The 19236-nt window shown below is 47.1% G+C and overlaps 1 protein-coding gene across 1 annotated transcript in view; it reads left to right on the top strand.

The window, feature by feature from the left end:
• The window catches only part of PLXNB1 (plexin B1), a 165498-nt gene that overhangs the window by 3646 nt on the left and 142616 nt on the right, over window positions 1–19236 (top strand). The window contains exon 2 of the mRNA XM_077324828.1: window positions 14603–14659. The gene's annotated coding sequence lies outside the window, so the exon portion shown is untranslated. The remainder of the gene's footprint in view (window positions 1–14602; window positions 14660–19236) is intronic.

Raw genomic sequence — 19236 nt, forward strand, 5'->3', positions numbered from 1 at the left:
ACAGGAACTCCATCCAAATCCTTGGAGGTCTCCCATCCAAATGCTATCCAGGGTCGATCCTGCTTATAGGATCAGGCTTGTCTGGGCTACGCGTAGTAAGCTTCAGTGACACCCCCTCCCCAAGATTCCCTGGAATAGAGTTTGAAGTGGAGGCAGCTGGATCCTCCTCTGCCAAATAAATGGGGTGAATGGCTCTTTGGCCACTGAGCAATTGCAAGAGGCCACCTCTCTTTGCTTGCCCCAGTACAGCTGACAACTGTGGTGATGGTGATAGTTTGACAGGAGAGCAGGGACTGTGGCACCTACCTCAATTGGTCCTCAGAGGCTCTACTTAAGAGGCTAGCACTTAGAACTGGCAGCCCCTGAGCTTTGGCCAGGAACAGATAGAAGAAGAGTTGCCACTTTTTCTCTACCCAAAGGAGTCTCAAAGTGGCTTACAGTCGCCTTCCCTTTCCTCTCCCCACAACAGACACCCTGTGAGGGAGGTGAGGCTGAGAGAGCCCTGAGATTACTGCTTGGTCAGAACAGCACTGTCAGGACTATGATGAACCCGAGGTCACCCAGCTGGCTGCATGTGGAGGAGGAGCGGGGAATCAAACCTGGCTCGCCAGATTAGAAGTCCGCACTCCTAACCACTGCACCAAGAAGGTGGACTAGATGGCCCTTTGTGGTCTCTTTCAGCTCTGTGTGATTCTGATTCTAAGACGCCACCACACTACTGAGCTTCCTAAAACTCAGCATTCATAATCCAGACCACAATCACTGAAAGCAGTCAGACACTCCCAACTTTGCCTTTTCTCTTCTTAATTAATAATCAGCGTATGGAAAATCCATATAGGAAGGCTGAAGGAAGACGAGCAGACAGAGGTGACTCACAGCACAAAGCAGAATCAGCACAAAGTAGCTTACAGTCGCCTTCCCTTTCCTCTCTCCACAACAGACACCCTGTGAGGGAGTTGAGGCTGAGAGAGCTCTGATATTACTGAAGAAGAAGAAGAGTTGGTTCTTATATGCCACTTTTCTCTACCCAAAGGAGTCTCAAAGTGGCTTACAGTCACCTTCCCTTTCCTCTCCCCATAACAGACACCCTGTGAGGTGGGTGAGGCTGAGAGAGCCCTGATATTACTGAAGAAGAAGAGTTGGTTCTTATAGGCCGCTTTTCTCTACCTGAAGGAGTCTCAAAGTGGCTTACAGTCACCTTCCCTTTCCTCTCCCCACAACAGACACCCTGTGAGGTGGGTGAGGCTGAGAGAGCCCTGATATTGCTGCCTGGTCAGAGCAGCTTTTAGTGCTGGGGCGAGCCCAAGGTCACCCAGCTGGCTGCATGTGGGGGAGTGCAGAATCAAACCCAGCTCGCCAGATTAGAAGTCCGCACTCCTAACCACTACACCAAGCTGCCTCTTGGTGTAGATACAGAAAGAGGGGACTGACGTTCCAAGACATGGGATATTTTTGTTCTCTAAAATGCCAACAATGTGTGTAGGAGCAAGTCCTTGGCTCACACATCCTCTTTTCTATACCCAATGCCTTCAGCGTCTTCCTGGCAAACATAAGCTGAGTACAGCGAACCATAAGGAATGCCTACCAGTACTATACTCACAAGTTACCCCATGCCCATAAATGTTGTGTTTATTTTTTAGGGGGGAGTGCCTACTTCATGAGTTGGGCTGATCTTATTTATTTATTTATTTAGATTTCTATACCGCCCATTTCTTTGCAGCTCTGGGCGGTTTACACAGAACATTATAACTTACATGGAACATTACACGCATTCCTTTCGAGCTGCATGAACAATATCCACCCAGCTGGTAGAGAGATCAGAGGGCCGGACGAGGACTATGGAGACCTGAGTTCAAATCCACGTGCTCTCCGGTGGACGCAAGGCTGTGCCAGTCACTCTCCCTGCCTAACTTTCCTGACAACATTGCCATCAAGGTAAAAGGCAGGAGCTGCTTAATTGTGTGGCAACCCGAATACCCTAGATTAGCCTCCAGCTTGCTAGATATCAGAGAACCTAAGCAGGTGAATACTGGGATGGGAGACCTTCCAGGAAGACTGGGGTTGCTATGCAGGGGAAGGAAACGTCAAACCCCCCCCCCCGCCGCTCATCTCTTGCTTGGAAATCCCCCTCAGGGGGTGCCACAAGTTGGTTCCGAAGTGATGGCGCTCAATTATTTATATGCCATTGTCTTGAGCGCCTTTCTGGAGAGGCAGAACAGAAATATAGTGGCTATTAAAGGGATGCCGCAAATAGCACAAGAGAGAGAAATGCGCTATTCAGTGCTGTGTGGGAACACTGAAGGTAGGGAGTGCATCAGGGCACGCCAGCTGCTTCCGCACGAGAGACGAGGCATCTTTGAAGGATGGCCGACTGGTAAAAGGGCTCCCGCTGTGCAGGGGCTTCTTTCGACTCCCCCGTTTCATTTAAAGTGGGAAGCAAAAAAAGGAACAATTGTGGAATGGATTTCCTTTCCTTTAGACCTAAAGCTATGCAAATTGGAGCGTTCCCTCCTTCCTTGATGGTGCAAAGTCCCAGGATCAGCACCATATGTCTTGTCTTCTTGAGCTGGGGGGTGGGGGAGAGCACACTTGCAAACTTTGTGATAACTGCAGTATGGCCCAGCTGGAGGTCCTACAGGATCTGAATGGCAGCTGGAGCCTGCTGTTGTCCCCGGTGAGTGAAAAAACACAGGGACCAGGAGCAAGCAGGGGCAACTGATGGTATGGATGCCAGTTTCCAGGTAGGGCCTGGGGCTCCCTTGAAATTATAGCTCATCTCCAAGCGACAAGTAGCAGTTCTTCTGGAGATAATGGCTGCTTGGGAGGGTGGACTCCGTAGCATTATACTCCACTGAGGGTCCTGCCCTAAATCCTGCCCACTCCCAGATCCACCCCCAAATTCTCCAGGTATTTCCCAACCCAGAAGAGGCAGCCCTAGCTGGTGGGTGGGCCAGACTGCAGCAATTTGCAGGCCAATGAGGAAGCAGGTAGGGACTCTCAGCACACATGAGCTAAGAGTCCTCATAGTCTGAGGCCATTGAGCCTGTGGCATGCACATGAGTCTCCAAGAAAGCTACCAATGCCCTCCTCCCCGTAGCAGAGTGTAGAGAAAAAGACTTGTGCTCCCTTTCCTGGCCAGCACCTTCTACAAGCTCTGATGGCCCTGATTCAGCCAGTTATCTGCAGCTCTTCTGACAATGAGCTCCCATTGAAGGAACACCTGCAGTCATTAAGTAGCATTAAGCATTAAGGCTTTGACTCCACATCAGATGCCAGTGGAAGCAAACCCCCAGTGACAGACCCACTAACTGAGACAATAGCCTAATTACTGTGCCCCAACACTTCCTGGATGACAACGATCCCTTATTGTTGTGGATCAGCCAGCTCCAGCAGAGTGAGGTGATGCAGGGGACTCCTCAGGGAAGGAAGCAGCCAGAGGCTGTCTCTGAGGAGCTGGGCACAGATCCGTAGCCAGGTCTCAGTGCAATGTTGGCAACAAAGAGTCATCCACCAGCCAGTTCACCTCCCCAGCTGCCAGAGCCTCGGGAACAACTAGGAGGAAGACAAGGACTGCCGTATTAACAGTGGCGAAGAGTGTTTGCAGGAGCAGGACTGAGGAAGCTGGCAGGTGCTGAGCAGCTGCATGGAAGCAATGTGTCCATTTGTCATTGACCTTGCTGCTGGGGTTCTAAAGTTATTTCCCTGTCTTGGATTTTGGCCTGTTTTCTGGAATTCTTCTCTTGGATTTCCCCTTGGACTGTGAGAAGCTGTGAGTCTGGATTAACATTATTTGGACTTTGGACCAGTATTCTGACTAACTCTGACAACTAGTTACCGCCTTTGTCTGCCCACTGTGTCTGCAAACAGGACAGTAACATTCTGTTCTCTCCGTAGGGTTACGGAGTCTGCCTCCATAGCGCCCACTTGGCTTTCTCTTATAAAAGCAACTTTCTGTCTGAATAGGGTTTTCATGCCTTCCTGAGAGCGGGCATCATGCACTGTTATGTAACGGGTAGTACCTAGGGGTGGACTGGCTTTTTAATTTACCTGGGAAAGTTCTTGGTGGGCCTCTGTCCTGGAGGACCACCAGCAGCAAGGAGCAAGCTGAACCTCAGGGCATGGACTGTGGCTCAGGGACACAGCATCTGCTTAGCATGCAGAAGGTCCCAGGTTTAGTCCCCAATATTTCCAATTAAAAGTGGATGAGGCAGCAGGAGATACGAAAGGCTCGTACGTGATACCTTGGAGAACCCCAGCCGGCCTGAGTAGACCTTGATAGACCAGATGTCTGATTCAGTACAAGGCAGTCTCATGTCCGAGTGACCTAGAACTGGAAAGAGACGTACTCTGGGCCTTCTAGGGCCATTAGTCCCAGTCTGAGCCAAGTGGACTGCAGTGGCTGCTCATCCCACCCTACTCTAAGACTGCTTCTAAAGATCCATTCCTAGCAATGCCATAAAACAGGGTGCCTGCTTTGATAGAGATAGTTCATCCAATTGTGTCCAAAAGGTCATTTATTCTCAGAATATGTATCCTGGGGGAGGAAAGTGCTTTCAAGTTGCAGCTGACTTATGGTGAGACTGTAGGACAGGGGCGGCCAAACTGTAGCTCTCCAGATGTCTGTGGACTACAATTACCATGAGCCCTGGCCAGCATAGTGCCTGCAGGGGCTCATGGTAATTGTAGTCCATGGATACCTGGACAGTTGCAGTTTGGAAACCCCTGCTATAGGATTTTCAAGAGACATTCAGAGGTGGTTCTCCATATAGGATGGCCTTGAACTGTGAACAAAATGCCCCGTAGTGAATAATATATTATTAGCACTCTCACACAACTACCGTTCCCAGGATTCTTTGGGGTAAAATTATGGAAGTTGAAACTTATTTTTGACAGAGTGGAGTAACCTCCAGAGAAGAAAGGCCAGTCAGCCAAGGGTGCCCTGGCGAGTCATTCGTACAGATGCTCTAGGGCAGGGGTGGTCACACTGTGGCCCTCCAGATGTGCGTGGACTACATTTCCCATGAGCCCCTGCCAGCAAATGTGTATGGACTACAATTCCCATGAGCCCCAGTATTTGCTGGCAGAGGCTCATGGGAATTGTAGCCCATGGACATCTGGAGGGCCGCAGTTTGACTACCTCTGCTCAAGAGAGGCCAGGAGGGGGATCTACTGAGGGGTGGATGACTATGGGATCTTTGTTGCAAATTGGTCACTGAACGAAAAATCGCCATTTAAAATAGTGGAATTCGTCGTTATGCATACCTGCCTTTGTAGTGGAATCCAGTTGCGTTTTGTAGCGTTTCCCACAGCTTCCGGTCTCGGCAGAAAAGGAAGCGCTATTTCCAAGCTCGTCCCGCCCCTGGCCGTCAAGCAGCCGTCAAGCAGCCATTAGCATGCTCCTAAACAGCCCCTTTCCCTTTAAGAAAGGTTTTTTTTAAAAAAAAACAGACCCATTGTAACGAATCTGTGTAGATTCGTTGCAACGGAGAGACCCATCCAGCTGCCTAATGTGAGCTGTCGTTTGATCGTATGATCGTTGCCACGCTGCCTCGAGTGATAAAAAAAAAATCCCCCCCCCCTCTCACGGGCCCGATTTTCGGCTGAATTAATGTGTAAAAAATAAAGGGACTTTATTTCAGCAAACGGGGTTTTCTGTGGTTTGTGCTTAGTGACTAAAGGGGAAGGACTGAAGCCAGGGAAGCCTCTAAACAGAAGAGGCTCGCTGGTGCGTTTATCCCCACTCGCTCGGAGAAAAAAAAATGGCGATCGCTTCGCCGGAAGTTTGGAGGACAGGCTCAGGAGGAGGGACTTTGAAGAAACCGCAACAATGTTAACGCACAGGTCTTTATCGCTAGTGTTGCAGATTGTTTGCAAGAGTGTAGCGCTTTCCGGAGGGTGAATCCACTTTTGGGGATTCCCCTGAAAGCGCTACAACGAAGCGCTTTTTGCTGATCAGTTTCAGGAGTGTTGCAGATTGTCTACGACGTCGTGCGTTATGGCAAATCAATAGCGTTTCCAATTGGCAACCATTGTGCGATTTTGAAGCCGTGCAAAAAGCCCCTATGTATTGTGGTCTGGCTGATGAGTGAATAGGCCTGTGGAGGGAGGGTTACTATGGAGACTCTCAGCTGGGACTAGTAGGAGGAGACACACAGGCAGCGTAATTGCATCCCTGTTTTGACAGAGGCCTGCTAGGTTGTTCGTATGAGTGCTGCTTGTATCATTCATCGCAATCGATATCTTACCAATGTTGGTTCAATTTAAAACCAGACAGTGTGAAAGAACGGAGCGTCAGGTAGCTCTTTTGCATCTAGCTGAAAAATAAATACCTGCCATTTGTAAGGCTCTGCTGTAAAATGGTAACCAAAACATTGCTGGCAGACAGTGAGCTATATTTTGGGATAGCTGTGAACTCTATTTTGCTGAAACTGGGCTTGTCAGCTCTGGAAAAGAAGCGGACATACAGTTAATCTTTAGGAAGGATTGTATTATCTGAAGGACAAAAGGATGGATTAGCTAATAGATTAAGGAGGATAGTCCTAAATTCTCCTGAAGAAATCGATGTCATTTTTTTCCCAGCATTAAGTTTAACTTTATCATACATGCCAACCAAACCTTAAATCATGACCTTCCAATTCCAATAATCTTTTGTTTTTCAATAATATTAATTCTTTCAAGTTTACTAAATAGCATGCTGTTCTGACACTGTGTTTTAGGTAGAAAGCCACTTTGATCTTGGTGGGGTGGTTAAGAGTAGCAGATTCTAACCTGGAGAGCCAGGTTTGATTCCCACTCCTCTTCCACATGCAGCCAGATGAGTGACCTTGGGCCAGTTGCAGTTCTTCCAGAGCTCTCTCAGTCCTACCTGCCTCACAGGGTATCTGTTGTGGGGAGAGGAAGCAAAGGGGATTGTAAGTTGCTTTGAGAATCCTTTGGGTAGTAAAAAGCAGCATACAAAAAGCCAGATCTTCTTCTTCTTCCTCTTCTAAATTCCTTTAGAATTTTTACTGTCTTTCTGCTAACATCAGTTTAGAGTCATTATTTATTAAAGAAGAAACCAATGTCATTGAGCCGTGCTTTGAATCCATATCTGTGCAATGACAATTCTTACGGTTAGCTTCCAAACCGCTTAATCTATCATATCAAATGAGTTTTACCTGACTAAGAAGGACAGTACAAGGGAGTGTGTTTTGAAAAATAAAACTTAACGTTTTTTTCAGAATGTTGCACACATTTTGCTCACTAACAGGGCAATCCTATGGAGATTTATTCCAGTCTTTCTTGACGAGTTTAAGCATCCACACTGCAGATGGGAGGCAGGTTGGTGCTGAACAAATAGTTTAGTTTTAAACACCTAGGGAATCTATGGCAGAAATCTGATTTTTGAGATTGGGCTATATGGTTTATACTAGTGATCTGTAGAGCTGAGATTAGGAAAATGGTTGGGCATCCTTACCTCTAATTCAAGTGTGCGGGGAACTAGAGTCATAAGTCTTGGATTTTAAAATATTGCATATGGAGGGGGATAGGGGACAAAACCTGGTCACACTGGGTAGAACACATGAAAATCTAGAAAGGAGGAGAGTTTAGAACAGAGTCTGGTTTTATTTATTTGTTTATTTATTTGTTTATTTATTTATTTTATGGGTAGAGTTGGGCAGAATCTGAATTTTGCTGGTGTAATGCACAATGTATAGGAGTAGATGGTCCAGACTAGTGGGGTCTCATCAGATCTCAGAAGCTATGCAAAGATGGCCCTGGTCCAGGATGGCAGAGGCCGGCAGCGGCAAACCACCTCTGTCCATCTCTCGTCTTGAAAACCCTACAGGAGTTGACTGCAACATGGTGACCCTTTCCCCTACCACAGAAGTAGACTGGTGAGCAACCTGCCACCGCCCGAGGTAACCACTTCTCTTGCTGTCCCCAGAATACTGCTGCTTTTGGGAGTGAAGGCAGAACACTGTTCTGGGGCAAAGCTTTCTCTGTTGGCTCCTCAACTTGGAAGCGGGGCACACAAACGAAGAATTCCCTTTAAGTACTGTAACCTTGGGTGCAATATGCAGACAGCAGTGTGGCTGGAGGAGGAACAGGTATCCTATTGTTAATCTAGGGGCAAATGCCTTACCTCAGGGGTAGTCAATCTGTGGTCCTCCAGATGTCCATGGACTACAATTCCCATGAGCCCCTGCCAGCATTTGCAAATGCTGGCAGGGGCTCATGGGAATTGTAGTCCATGGACATCTGGAGGACCACAGGTTGACTACACCTGATTTACCTGACCATTTTCTGGAGATAGCCCTGTCCAGTTACTTAACAAACCATGGGGGGGGGGTTGGGGTTGGTGTTGGGGGGGGGAGTTGGGAGGGAGAGGGCAACCCAACAAAACGCTAACTGCTTGATAACCCTAACTGGAGTGCTAATTTGATTTCTGCTCCTCACATAGGCGCCACCTTGATCTTAAACTTGAGTTCTATTTGCAAACGTTGAGGAAGTAGCTGGATCTTATTATTACTTTGAAGAGGAGCCATTCTGACATTTCTACAGGCCAGGCCCAGAGAGGAGAAAAAGCAGAAAGAGGAAAGACCTGGGCCTTTGTCTTGCTTGCAGACAGGAGGCGAATCAGCGGAGTAGCTGAGGGGGAGGGGCACCAACCCACATCTCCCTCTAGGTCTCTCATGGAAACAGCTGCTGTTTAAACGCAGCCTCAGGGGGGGCTTAAGGGAGGGACAACAGAAAGTGGGGATTTATGCTTGCTGGCTCCAGTGTTCCAGATCAAGAAGCGTTAAAGTGCAGACAATGATAGAACCTACCAGACCTCTGCGTTGGAAAAGGGTGGGCTGTGTTTGGTATATGGCTGGTGACACTTTCCCACTTTGTGCATCCTGTCTGCAGTTCCCAGAAATCTTGACAGCCTGGGAGGGAGATGCTGCAACTGGTCTTGGTGGCCCTGTACTCTGGCGGGTGTGAGGGCCATGCAGGGCACAGCTCCCTGGGGGAAGGCATTACCTCTGGCTCTTTGTGCCTCATTGGAGCTGTCAGTGAGGATGGGATGTTCCCCGGCTCTGCAGAAAATAGCACCTTTCTGTGGAAGACCAGAAAAACATGTGGATTTACACTGTGTTTGTGATGGGAAGCCCTCATAGCAAAATCCCCAGCAGTGACAAACTAGGGCCATGTCCCCATCATTAATTTTCTGAAGCCTAAAAAACAAAATGTATAAGAACCAACTCTTCTTCTTCTTCTTCTTCTTCTTCTTCTTCTTCTTCTTCTTCTTCTTCTTCTTCTTCTTCTTCTTCTTCTTCTTCTTCTTCTTCTTCTTCTTCCAAAGTATCTCAAACCTTAAGAAAACACACAGAATTTCCACATGCAGAGTATTGTGGATACAATTCAATATTCCGAAGCGTCATTTTAGACTATTCAATATTCCTGTAGATTAGGAATCACACTTAAAGGATCAATTAAGGAGATGGTTTAGAAACATTTCATTTTAAGGAGGGAGGCTTGTAGGCTACTGTGGTTTTGTTTGTAAAGTTGGCTTGGAGAGGGGATAGTTTTGTTGCTTTTCTACTAAAAGGAATTCTCAAGTCAGGATACCAAAGCAGAACCATCAAAACAAGTGCTTAAAAAGCCCTCCTAAATACCACGAAGCATACATTTCCACAGCTTCTGAGAAACACTTTCTGTTTTTTAACGTGACAGGTAGATTTCCTGGCTAGTTAGACAACACACATCTTTACGCTTATTATATGCCTCACCTTGAGAGCTCCTGACAGCTCACGTCAGGCACACCGGTTGAAAATTAAAGGGGAAGGGTTTGATGACAAATGTGGAGCGGCTAATCCAGGCACAGAAACTCCTAACTGTGATCTAGTTGGGGGGGGGGGATGTAATTAAATCTCAAATCTTCAGATTTGCTGCTTTGGAGAGTGGATATGTCGTTATACCCCATTATGTCCTACCCCAAACCCTAGGGTTGCCAGGGGATTTGGGGGGTGGGGGTGTTAGTTTCCAGATCCAGTTGGAGATTTGGGGATGGAGCTTGGGGAGGACAGGAATCTCAGTGGGGTACAGTGCCACAGTATCCATCCTACAAAGCATACTTTTTCTCCAAAGTAGAAAATTATGTAATTCTGGGGGATTCTCAGGTCCCACCTGGAGGCTGGCACCCCTACCTCCACGGGCTCTTCTCTCTCTCTCTCTCTCTCTCTCTCTCTCTCTCTCTCTCTCTCTCTCTCTCTCTCTGAATTTACAAGCTTTGCATTGGCAATCCTATGCCTTCAGAAAGAGCGCTTGAGGCATATTACATGGTCTCCTCCCACCAACACTGTGCCCTCATTGCCCATCTCCACGTGGGGACTGGAAATCTCCCAGGATTATATTTCAGATCCCCTGGAGAAAATGACTGCTTTGGAGGGTGAACTCTGTGGTGTGATACCCTGCCGATGCCCCTCCCCAGGCTCCACCCCCAAATCCCCAGGGAGTTGGCATCCCTAATTAATAACCCTGTGAAGTCGGCTAGGCTGAGAGAGAGGGACTAGGCCGAAGGTCACTCAGGGAGCTAATTGGCAGCATAGAGACCTGAAGCCACATTTCCCCAATCCTTCTCTGTCCAGGATACAGCCTGCCTAGTGCTCATTTTTAACACCCGTAATGGCAAGACCTTAAAGAGAGAAGTATATGGTGCATATTTTTCCCCCCTGTTCGTGTCACCAGGAGGCTAAGTCTTTGAAATCCAGAATAATCTTTGGAATGGATTGGCCCCCCGGAATAAATTAGCCATGAAAGTGCCTTTGCTCATAAAGACCTCTCTGAAAGGCAGTTTGTGTTCCGGGGGGGGGGGGGGGGGCGAAGAGAGAAGTTAATCTGTAGGATGGTAGCTGTTTCTTTCTAATCTATTTGATGCTGCCCTGTATTGCTGTCAAATGTGATTAGGGATATCCAGGCAAAGCATAAGCAGCGTAAGGAGATACCCACTGGTAGGATATTTCAGTTGCGTGTGAGTGGGTGCATGGACTGAACCCTGGTGTTTAAGAAAGAAAATAAAGACTAAACTCTGTCCCAAATTAAGCCCCGTTTAAGCACAGATTATGAGCTAGGGAGGAGAGATGGAACCTTGGTAGGAGTTAACAGGCAAAGTCGCTTTTGTCAAATTTATTGTAGTGAAGCAAACAACAAACACCTGGTTCCATTTGGCCAAAGGCCTTTTAACAATAACTGCAGGACCGGGAATTTGGAGTAAAGAATCCGATTCTGGAGTTCGAAGCAAGGGTTGTCACCCCCCCCCCCCCCCCGTTTTCTCTCTCCCCCCCCCCTTGCTTGCTCTGAGGCCTACTGGGAGAGCCTCTTAAAGAGGCAGTGCATAACAGGCGCTGAAGGAAAAAAGGAAGATAAGCACAATAAAAAGTTATCGGCTGTCTATTCTTAGCAACCAACCGCAGCCTGGGTTCTGTCTCGGGGACTGTGGAGATAGCTTATGCCTATCAGTGACGGCATCAAGTGTGTCATTCGGAAGGCAGCCCAGTTGGATTCTGGCGCCGACTGTGAACGTTCAGCTCCCAGGCCTAAGTAGATTTAGCTCTGAGGGCTATTAATGTGATTTTTTGAAAACGATAAGCATATAAAAATCATCCCCCATTGTGCTCTAATGGAAGCTGGGGGGAAACAGCAACAAAATAAAGAAAGCTTTATGATCACAGTAAGGTTTTTTCCCCCTCAAAAAGCCACTGCTTGCAGTTTCTTCAGCCTTTTATGTGAACATGTGAAGCTGTGTTGAATTGGTTTGCCTAGGACTGCCAGCTCTGGGTTGGGAAAAATACAGAGATTCTGGGTTGGGGAGCTGAGGAGGGTGAGGTTTGGGGAGTCCTCATTGGGTTAGAATGCCGTAGGGTCCGCCTTCAAAAGCAGCCATTTTCAGACTTGAAAGACACTGTAAAGAAAGTCCGGCAGGGAAATTTATGCTTGCAGTGGATTACAATGTTATGTGCAATGTAAATACAATGCAGCAATAATACAGATGTTTCATTCATAGACCTTCTTCTCTGCAATATTGTTATCCACATTTCCCTCAGTTCAATGGACCCTCCTTATGCTGATCTTCAAACTGGTCAATGTACCGCCTTGAGTCATCATGACTCAAGATCTTCAATAGCCAGACAAACTGGGTCTCTACATGGCCTATATCAGGGGTAGTCAAACTGCGTCCCTCCAGATGTCCATGGACTACAATTCCCAGAAGCCCCTGCCAGCGAATGCTGGCAGGGGCTTCTGGGAATTGTAGTCCATGGATATCTGGAGGGCCCCAGTTTGACTACCCCTGGCCTATATTGTCAATATGAACTTCATGGAATCAGTGTCATCTTTTAGGTTGCATGTAGACTCTCCAAGCAAAAAGGATTGCGTTTGAGATTAAGGACTTTATTTCTTATAGTATTGTGGCCTACTACATAGGTAAATTTTCCTGTTGCATTTTCTCCAGGTGAGCTGACCTATTGCCTGGAGATCAGTTGTAATTATGGGAGATGTCCGGCCATCACCTGGGGATTGGCAACCCTGGATTTACCTGACTAGCAGTGGAAACAATTCTGAGCAGGTCTGCTTGGAAGTCAAGTCCCTCTTATTAAGTGGCTGGTGCTCTCTCGCAGAAGAGTCTTTAGGATCACAACCAGTGGATCTATTGAGTCTAAAGCAGAGGCTTTTCCTGCCCTGTAACCAGAAATCCGTTTGAGCCGGTGATGCTGAGGATTGAATTTGAGATTTTCTGTACAAATGTTCTATCCCTACCACTGAACAATATCCCTCTAAAACTCCTATTTATAACAATTTCCAACAGCTGATTTCAAACTGGCTGGTGTGCACCATGCAACAATTGGGTCATCTGTCTGCACCAGTGGTCCAACTTGACTTTAAATCACATCTGTGTTGTAATGTAAACAGGAAAATATTCTTTAAGAAGAACATGCATCCTTCAGAATGTAAAACAAGGATCTATCGAAACAGATTCTAGCACAGTGGTTCTCAACCTGGGGGTCGAATGACCCTTTCACAGGGGTCGTGGCAGGGAAAGCAGCTTGGCTGGGAGGGGGGGCACCGTCCACACATCAGCCTTGTGGGGTAGATCAGGATAGAGCGTTCATCTGTCTGGAGCAGCAGAAAAGAGCGAGATAGGTGTAGTGGGACAAGAGGCAGAACTGAACGGAGAAACCCAGGAAAAAAACAATTTACATACAATCATGAACAGTGGATCATCATGCCGTTGATCAGTTTTGGTTTAATTTCTGTGAAAGAACATTTGCATAATTTTCTGGTTGGGGGTCACCACAACATGAGGATCTGTATTAAAGGGTTGCGGCATTCGGAAGGTTGAGAACCACTGAGCTAGAACATTACGGGCAATGTTGCCAGAGTCCCAATGTGGAATTCTGATTTCAGAGCCTCAGAATGTGAATGTTTTGTTCAGAATCTATGCCAGTGAGCATGTATTTTCCAGCTATCTCTTGCACCTCCCCTCTTTCTCTCAGGCATCTTCCAGCCCAAGTGTGACACCTGTTCTTCACACCTAAGATAGTGTAAAAGGATGTTGGGCTTCCCCCTGCTCTGCTCTGCTGTCTTCCTTCCAGCAATCACACTTTTATCCTACCCTTCACCAGGCAGTTCACAGCTCCCCCTCCCTCCTTTGATAACAACCTTGTGAATTCAGTGAGAAGGAGAAAGAGAGAGTGAACAGCTCAAGGTCACCCAGTGAGGTGTCTAACAAAAGAGACAATACCTCAACTCTCTAACAAGAACAAAAACGCTCGGCCTATTGGACTGGCACAGCCAGCAGTCAACACAGGTTATAGCAGGGGTGGCCAAACTGTAGTTCTCCAGATGTCCATGGACTACAGTGACCATGAGCCCCTGCCAGCGTGTGCAAGAGCTACACCGTCATCTTCTAGCAAAGTGGACCATTTTCAGATATATTTTCTTTTCAAAAAGATTAATAATGAGAGTGCCTTTTAAAAGAACCAAGTTTAATCCTGGGTATAAAAGTTTTCATGTGCATGTACATTTCTTTAAATACATTAAAAAACAACAACAACAATGCATGCCGAATTTAATCTACCAGGCTGCAATTTCATCCTGAGTTTTCTTTTCATTGCGTTGCCCTGTGAATACTAAAAGGCAATTCTTTTAAAAAGAGGGCAAGTTGGCCTACCCTGTCTCTTGCAGCTGAAGGTCACGTGTCTGATGCAAGGGCTTTTCGGGGATTATTCTCCGGGCTGTGATCTTGCTGCTCGGAGATTCTCAGTGAAGGCAGCTTGTCATTTCAAAAGCGCACTTGAGTGGCCTGAAGCCACTCCTCCTGGGGCCTCCCGAACTCCTCTTGAGTTTCATCCGTGCAACTGGGATCTGCTTGAAATCGGGGGATTATGAACTTGACGCATAGGACTAAAAGGCCAAGTTGTAAAAGCTTTCCCAATGGGGTGGGGGCTGCAGTCCGTATGATATCTCAAAGTTTATCAGTGCTTTAAAAAAAAAGAGGACCGGGCAGAATGAGGGGGTGCTTTCAGAAGTGTTTTTGCTTTTAGTGAAAACCATGAACTTTTTTTTTCTTTTTTTGCAGATTCTTCCAGAAAGGACTGAAGGAGAGATTTCTTCTGCTGCTGTATGTTTCCCTGAGGTGAGACGGCTTTTCTGTTATTCCTACTGTTATGATGGTCAGTTCATAGTCTGACAAAGAGTGCTTGCACTCGAAAGCTCATGCCTTGAATGAATCTTTGTTGGTCTTAAAGGTGCTACTGGACTCTGATTTCACTATGCTACGAGACAGAGAAAAGGAGGGTAAAAGAGATGAAGGTTAAAGTCCTCCTCCCACAACAGAGCCCTAAACAAAAACTGAGAGGTGCTGAGGGCTTTATAGAAAGGCCCTCCTCCTTTTTACAACTCCGCATTACATAGTTTGTGGAGTGACCGAAGGGCGGAAGCCAGACAACGCATTCCACAAGGCTGGGAAAGCGTCTGTGCAGGCAACTAGTGTAGACTGTTGTTGCAGTTCCGTGTTCTGCCTGATGGGGGCATGTCTGAAAAAGGAATGTGAGTGTGTGAACTTCTCTCTGTATCTTTTGAAGATGCTGGGCTAGGTGCACCCATGAGGATTGGCACCTGTAGCTGCCTGGAGCATGGCTTCCTCTTTGGTAGTTTCCAAATTGTAGCTTCCAAGGAAGGTTCCACTCAGCATCTTCTCTTTACAGCAGGCTTTCTCAACCAGGGCTTCACGAAACTCTAGGGCAGGGGTAGTCAAACTGCGGCCCTCCAGATGTCCATGGACTACAATTCCCAAGAGCCCCCTGCCAGCGAATGCTGGCAGGGGGCTCTTGGGAATTGTAGTCCACGGACATCTGGAGGGCCGCAGTTTGACTACCCCTGCTCTAGGGTTTCTTGCCAGAAAGGGAAGGGGCCCCAGGTAGGCATGTCCACAGCTCTGCTTCCCAACCATATTCTGGACAATCACGCCACTTCTGGGGTTTCTCGAAAGCTGAAGAACGCTTCAGGGGTTTCTCAAGTGTAAGAAAGTTGAGAAAGGCTGCTTTATAGTTTGAGGTGCTGTTAAAATAATTATTGGCTTCAGCTTCCATCTGCTGTCAATTTTAGCTCTTTGTTTAGCTCTTTTTCTCAATTCCAGTTTTATGGCCATGGTTATTCCTCGCTATGAGGTTGTTTTTTTAAAGGGCAGTTTGTTGATGTTAGGTTGAGTAAGGCCCTGTGTCCTTGGTACAGTTATTCTTCCACAGGAAATAATACTCTAATGCAGGGGTAGTCAAACTGCGGCCCTCCAGATGTCCATGGACTACAATTCCCAGGAGCCCCTGCCAGCCTGCTCTAATGACTATTGGTATTTAAATAAAACTTGCACACTTCGAGGGGCAGTGTCAGCATGCCCTGAAGTGGGGCAGCTGCTGGGGCCCAGGGCTTTGACCAGGACTCAATGCCACTGAACCCTCCAGTGCCTTCTGCCCATGTGCCCTTCCCCTGCCTACTTGCGAGTGCTCTGTCACCCATGCCCCAGAGGCACAGGCTGGCTAGCACTACTGAGGAAGGGTGGGTAGGTGCTCCCAGTAGCCACAGGGGTGGCATTCCCCCTGGGGAAAGGGCAAGCTGATGGCTGTTAGCACCAGGTGGTGGAAGGGTGCATGAGCAGGCAGGGGAAGGAGGAACAGGCAAGTGGGGGGCACATGGAAGGACAGGGAGTGATGGGGAAATCTCTCTTCCTGGCTCTGTGACACTTGGAACCAGCTCTGCAGATCTCCCACTTTTGGAGTGGTAAGTCTGCGGGTTTGGTAGACACCAGACTGCTATATAATAAATTAAATAAAAAATAAAATAATAAAATAAAAGTTCTTAGAAAACACAGCTCTTTTGATGCATCCAAAGACCAGCCAAAATACCAAACCACAAAGGGAAAACATGGACATATTCAGTGGGCCCACAAAGAGCTCTGATTGGCCCTTAATGTGGCCCTATGATTGGTCCATAGAGTCCAGAATTGAGAGTCTTACAAGCCTTTATTTGCATGGTGGCTCACATTAGCACCATTCTGTCCACACACATAACATGGAGACCATTAAGGACCCGGGACAGATGAAACCAATATGTGGTTTCAATAGGGGAGACATGTGGGTGCCCTTTTTGGAGATAATAGTGGGAAGAGTGCGGGCCCTTGTGTGTCCGTGTTGCACCACATGCTGTCATCTGGGAAGCCAGTTTCAGAATCTTCTCAGCCCTCCTGCTGTTGGCCTCGGCCTAGCAACCTTCTCTCAAGGACTTTCCCCAAGGTCTCCTCCCAGGCTCTTCTACAGGGGTCGAATTTGAGGCCAGCTTCAGTCCTGCTCCGCAGCACCTTTCCCTCACTGCCTGCTGCAATTTCTAGCCATGGAAGACTTGAGATCATTATCGGGATCTGGGTGAGTGCCGTCAGTAAGTGCTTGTGTTAGTCTTTGTGGGAGACGCAGCCATCTAGCTTCAAGCTAATGATGCTAGGACAGGGCTATTACGTTTTCTTAGCATTTGCGCTGCTGTGTTTTATACCGAGGCAAAAGGATTCATCTTGCTTTAGGATGCTTAGGGTTGATCCTGTGTTGAGCAGGGGGTTGGACTAGATGGCCTGTATGGCTCCTTCCAACTTTATGATTCTATTATTCTTAACCAGCATTCCCACTGCTGTTGCAAATTTGGATTGTGGATGCAGGAGTGCCAAAGGACTGGACTGTGCCCGTGACATCTTAGCTGACGAACAACACAACTCATCCACTTGTGCCTGCATAATTTTGTCACCTGCTTTATTCTTCCATTAATACTGATTTGGGTGTGGAGGTCCCCAAAGGACTGACACAAACAGGCACATCAGAAATAGAATCCCTGCGAGAAACGTGAACCTTTGTTCAGAATTTAAAACCAAAGCACTAAGCTCAGATTTCAGGTTTTGGCTTCTTGGCATGTTTTGGATGTTTACATGCAAACATCTCGGTGAGGAAGTCTATGCTGCCATTTCAGAAACTTTCCTTCCAAGATTTTTTCAGCTTTAGCGTCAGTCAGAAATGACTGATCAGGACTTCATTTGTGGGCATGTTGCTCCTGTGATCATACGTGGTGCAAACTTCATTCCCTCAAACATGTGAAAAGAATTAGGTTAATAATGCAATTAACATGGAATGGCTAATGTGATTAAAATTGCTGGAATAATTGTTCTGTGGGTGCAGTCTAGTCAGTAAATTAACACTTTTGGTTCTTCTGACTTGATGGAACCTATACTTTTTCCCGAGACCCTTTCCTTCCTCACCCATTTTTAATTGATTTTTTTCAATTTTTACCTATCACCAAACAAATTTACATTTCCCCGTGCATCATTACATCTCACACTGCCAGAAATAGGCACTACAATCCCAATATCTCTGCAGTCCCCAAATCTTGCATTATAATTATCTTGATTATTTGTGGGACATGTCTTCATAGTCAGGCAGTGGACCCCAAAGGGTATGATCCTCCCCTTTCCCTTTAGATAGCACTCTAATTAGAAGCAGACGCTCATAATTATTACTATCACCATATTTTCTGAGACGAAAACCTTGCAATTTGTTCTAACTCAGGCAGAATGAACTGAACTCATTTGTGAGGTTTCCGAAATGTGTAATAATAACCACTCCCCTTTGCTTTCAGAGTTGTACCATGAGTTTATCCTTTTTACTCCGCTTCACCAAACCCTTAAATGTTTTTTTTCAAAAATTGTTATTGTTAAAGTGACAGGATTCCAGGATGCCCTTTAAAAAGATAAACATACATCCCTGCTCCTGAAATTCTGCTAAAGCTACAACATTATGTGTGCCTGCCGGAAAGTAAGCCCTATTGAATAAAGCACTTCTGAATAAACAGACATATAGAATTACATGGTTAGTGCCTTGCACCCCACCCTGTGCCTCTGTCCACTATGCAAAGGACTGTTTCTACCTCTCTAGGGAGCAATTATCTTTGGTGTTTGTGTAAATGGCTGTCAAATTGCAGCTGGTTTATGTGGATTTTATAGGGCAGGCTTTCTCAATCAGGGTTTCATGGCCCTGGAAGGGTTTCATTGATTGGGTGGGAGTTAATTAACTTTTGATATATTTTTATTTTTTATAAGAATTATTGGATGATATGACCATATTTGGTCAGGTCGATTCACTCACCCCTCCCAAAATGGCCAATGATGGGCCTGGAGAGGGTGGGAAGGGGAGGGGCCCTGGCCGTACAAATCCTTGCTGTCTGAGGCTCAGAGAGGTAAGTACTCAGAGAGAGCCAGTTTGGTGTGGTGGTTAGGAGTGCGGACTTCTAATCTGGCATGCCAGGTTTGATTCTGTGTTCCCCCACATGCAACCAGCTGGGTGACCTTGGGCTCGCCACGGCACTGATAAAACTGTTCTGACCGAGCAGTGATATCAGGGCTCTCTCAGCCTCACCCACCTCACAGGGTGTCTGTTGTGGGGAGAGGAATGGGAAGGCGACTGTAAGCCGCTTTGAGCCTCCTTCGGGTAGGGAAAAGCGGCATATAAGAACCAACTCTTCTTCTTCTACTCACATTTTAACTTGGGGTGTGGTGGAGTGGCAGTGGCCTGCTCCGGCCCTGTTTTTGGCGTTCAGGGGGTGAAGGCGACAGAGCTGCTCCGGCCCTGTTTCTGGCATAGGGGTGGGCGTGGGGGCACCAGAGTGGCATAGACCTGCCCCAGC

Source organism: Paroedura picta, chromosome 3 (assembly GCF_049243985.1).
Source record: "Paroedura picta isolate Pp20150507F chromosome 3, Ppicta_v3.0, whole genome shotgun sequence".
In the NCBI taxonomy this organism is placed as follows: domain Eukaryota; kingdom Metazoa; phylum Chordata; class Lepidosauria; order Squamata; family Gekkonidae; genus Paroedura; species Paroedura picta.